This window comes from Elephantulus edwardii, unplaced genomic scaffold, assembly GCF_000299155.1.
Source record: "Elephantulus edwardii isolate Elephantulus edwardi_28Jun2011 unplaced genomic scaffold, EleEdw1.0 scaffold00402, whole genome shotgun sequence".
NCBI lineage: Eukaryota > Metazoa > Chordata > Mammalia > Macroscelidea > Macroscelididae > Elephantulus > Elephantulus edwardii.
Genome location: NW_006400152.1, coordinates 1,042,784 through 1,047,202, shown reverse-complemented (window position 1 = coordinate 1,047,202; position 4,419 = coordinate 1,042,784).

The following is a 4,419-nucleotide window of genomic DNA, read 5'->3' as shown; positions in this document are numbered from 1 at the left end:
GGGAGGAGGGAGGGGTTTGTGCGGGGAGAAGGGTGCAACAATGAATGAATGGAATCCCAAAATCTCTGTAGATGTTCATTGAAATGAAAAATAAACAACTTAAATTTAAAAAAAAATAATAATCCTTTTCCTACTTTAAAAAAAAAAGATGCAGAAGAAATAAACTATATCATAGTGAATTTGACATTTTGGATGTATTCAAGATACTGCACCCAACTATATGCAATCAACATTTTCTCAAGTGCACATGGTACATTCTCCAGAATCAATCACGTATTAGGACAAAAAACAAGCCTCAAGAAATTAAAAAATAAAAGAAACACTAAAATAATACAAAGTACCTTCTCAGATCACAAAACCATAAAGCTAGAAATTAACCACAAGAAAGTAAAGTTTACAAAACCATCCATGTGGAAACTGAGTAACTACATGTTTGGGTTATAAAAGAAAGGTTACAGAATCCTCCAGAGCCTCCATGAGAAAAAGACTGACAACACAATTACAAAATCGGCAAAAGACATAAAAAGAATTTTCACATAGGAAGATATTCAGATGGCCAACAGACACATGAAGACATGCTAAAAAATCCTTGGCAATAAGAGAGATGCAAATCAAAATAACAATGAAATACCATCTTACCCCACTAGCAGTGGCAAAAAGTTTAGTATGGCAGCAAGAAATAAATGTTGGAGAGGATGTGGTGAGACAGGAACACTAATATACTGTCAGTGGGTTTAAAAATGGTACAACCATTCTGGAAGGCAGTTTGGCGTTTCCTCAGAAAACTGAACATCGAAATTCCATATGATCCACCTATTCCACTGCTTAGAATATACTGCAAGAAAATGAGAACTGAAGCACAATTTGTACATCACTGTTCATAACAGAGTTATTCACCACTGCAAGAACATGGAATAGGCCAAACACCATCAAACAGTCCAACCACAATCAAACAGATTGAGAAATTATGGTATATTTACATGATGAAATACTATGCAGCATGCAGGAGCAATGAATTTGTAAATCACAACCTAACTTGGGAGGATTGAGTTTAACAATTGCAGCTTGCTCGGCTCCACAACCAACATTCTTAACACCAGCAGTCAGGAAATCAAAAGACAAATTGCATTGGGGAAATCTGCTGTCAGAGACCTTTCCAGAGTACTGAAAAGCAACGATGTAAGTCTAGAGACTAAGCTGTGCCTAATCCAGTCCATGGTCTTCACAATTACTTGCTATGCATCAGAGAGCTGGCTAACAGAAGAAGAATCAATGCCTTCCAGTTGTGGCGCCGCAGAAGAGTCTTAAACATACCATGGACCACCAAGAAAACAAATAGATCTCTCAGAGAAGGTGAAACCAAATTTCTTCTTGGAGGGTAGGATTTTGGAGCTCTCTCTCAAATACTTTAGGCACACGGCTAAGAGAGACCAGTCCTTGCAGGAGGACATCATTCTTGGAAGGGTGGAGGGACAGCGCAGGAGAGGAAGACCCCCAGATGAGATGGATTGATACAGTAACTGGGGCAATGGGGGTTGGAGTGTTGGAATCAGCGAAACTGGCTCAGGACAGGACAGTGTTCAGAGCTGCTGTACTTAGGGTCACAGGCGACTCGATGGCACATTACAACAACAGTTTGGGAGGGACTGGAAATCATTATGCTAAGTGAACTAACTCAGTTTCATAAGGACAAATCCTGTATAAGAACATTATAGTAGAATGTGTATTAATTCAAAAGGAGGGTGGGAGGAGAGAGATGAGGATGAGCAGGGGGTGGAGGAATAGAGAGTGGTTAATAATAGGGTTGAGGGAGGTATGGATAAAGGAAATGGGAAAGATCTGGTGTGGAAAACAATGTATATGAACTTTGAAAGTAAACCAGTACAAAATATAAATTTTATTAAAAATATAAAGTCTCATGAATCAATGGAATATTTACTGACATATTTCAACTAACAGATACAACCCTGGATGCGCTCACCAGTTTATGCCAGAAAATATGGAGGATAGTAACCTGACCTAGACTGGAAAACATTCATATCTATTCCCATTCCCAAAAAAGTCAGCCCAACAGAATCTCGAAATTATCAATGTTATTAATATCTCATGCAAACAAAATATTGTTGAACATTATTCAAAAGCTACTAGAGCTGTATATCGCCAAAGAACTACCAGAAGTTTAAGTTGGCTTTATTAGAGGTTTCAATACTACAGGTGTCTTTGCTGATGTCAGATGGATTCTGGCTGAAAGCAAAGAATACCAGAAGAATGTCTTTTTGTTTTTTATTAACTATTCAAAGGCACTTGACTGTGTAGATCATAATACATTTTGTCTAATTGAGAAGAATGGGGATCCCAGAACATTTAATTGTGCTAATATAAAATCTACACGTAGACAAAAAAAAAACTGTTGTCTGAATCCAGTGAGAGACCGCTGCAACATTTAAAATCAAGAAGTGTATGTGTCAGGGTTGTATCCTTTCTCCAGATCCATTCAATCTGTATGCAATCACTCACAAACCTAGACCCTGTGAAGAGCAATGTGGCATCAGAATTGGAGGAAGATTTGTCCACAATCTACATTATGCTGATGATACAACTTTTTTGTTGTTGTTGTAAATGAAGAGGATATAATATGCTTGCTGCAGACCAAGGGTTACGGCATTCAGTATGGATTATATATATATATATATATATATAAACAAAAGGTCCTCACCATGGGACCAATAGTCAACATTATGATAGATGGAAAAGGATTCAAGTGATTTTCAGTGATTTCTTCTTTCTTGGAACAGCAATCCACATCCTCAGTATCAGCCACAAGTAATAAGGAGACTTACTGCATTTAGGTAAGCTGTTGTCAAAGACCTCTCTAAAATGATGAAGAGTAATGATGTAGGCTTGAAGACTAAGGTGTGTCTGATTCAGTCCTCGATCTTTTCAATCACTGCTACATATCAGGTAGTTGGACAATGAATAAAAAAAGCAGAAGATTAATTGATTGTTTTGAGTTGTGATGCTGCAGAAGAACACTGAATATTCCGTGGACTGCCCAAAAAACAAACAGATATATCTTGGAAAAGTGCCGCAATGTTCTTTGGAGGCAAGGATGTCAAAGCTTGGCTTTTCATACTTTGGACAAGCCACTAAGCAAGGTTATTCCTTAGAAAGGATTTCATGCTTGGAAAGGTGATAAAGACTCCCAACAAGAAGGATTGGCAGTGATTTCAGCAATGATCTCGAGTGTGTCAGTGTTAGACATGATGAGAATGGCACAAGATAAGGCAGAGTTCAGGACAGCTATTCATAGGGTCAATATCAACAAAAATATTTCATAAGAGCTCTAGTAGGAATTGTGCTACAAATACAAAGGTATGCAGTTGAATCCACCAGCTGCTCAGTCAAGCAATCTCCTCCTGTGAGATTGAACCACCTCTTAAGACCTATATGTCAGGTATGGGTTGGTTCCAACTTGGTCCCAAAACAACGGCAACAACAATTGTTTAAAATCAGAAAAGAGAAATTTTAGGGTTTTATCCTTTCACCATACTTAATCAATCTCTATGTTAAATAATTCATTGAAATATGAAGTATGAGATGTGAATTCATTATCAAAAATAAAATAAGATCTGTGAAATGTAGATGTATAAAAAAAGCAAGGGTCACATTGTTGTTGTTAGATGCCATAAAGTCTATAGCAACCCTATGAAAAAATTATCTGAACCATGTTCTATCCTGCACCTTTCTCACATTTCTTGACACACAAGAACTCATTGCAGCAGTCAACATGTCAATTTACCTGGTTAAGAGTCTTCCTCTCCTTTGCCCATCCTACACTCTTCCCGGCATCATGCTCTTCTCCAAGGAATAGTCCCTCCTAGTAACATGCCCAAAATATGTCAGGTAAAGTCTCAACTTTCTTGCCTCCAAAGAGCACTCTAGCTGCACTCTCTCCAAGACATATCTATTTGTTCTCTTGTCCATTCATGAGATATTCAGTGTTTTTCTCCAACACCAGAGATTAAAGGTGTCAATTCTTTGTCATCCTTATTCATTGTCCAGCTCTCAGATGCATAGCAAGTAATCAGAAACATTATGGCCTGACACAAACACACCTTAGTCCTCAAACTGGCATCATTGCTCCTCAATAATTTGAAGAGGTCTCTAACTGTAGATTTTCCCAGTGCCTTATGTCCCGACTGCTGCTACAAAAGGTTTAATTGTGGATCCAACCAAGATGAAGCTGTTGACAGTTTCCATCTTTTCTCTATCCGTCATGATGCTACCTTTTGGTCCAGTGGTAAGAATCTGTTTTCTTGACACTGAGAGGCAATCCATACCAATGGCTCCATTCTTTGATCTTCTGCAACAAGTGTTTCAAGTTCTGCACACTTTCAACAAGTAAGATTGTGTCATCTG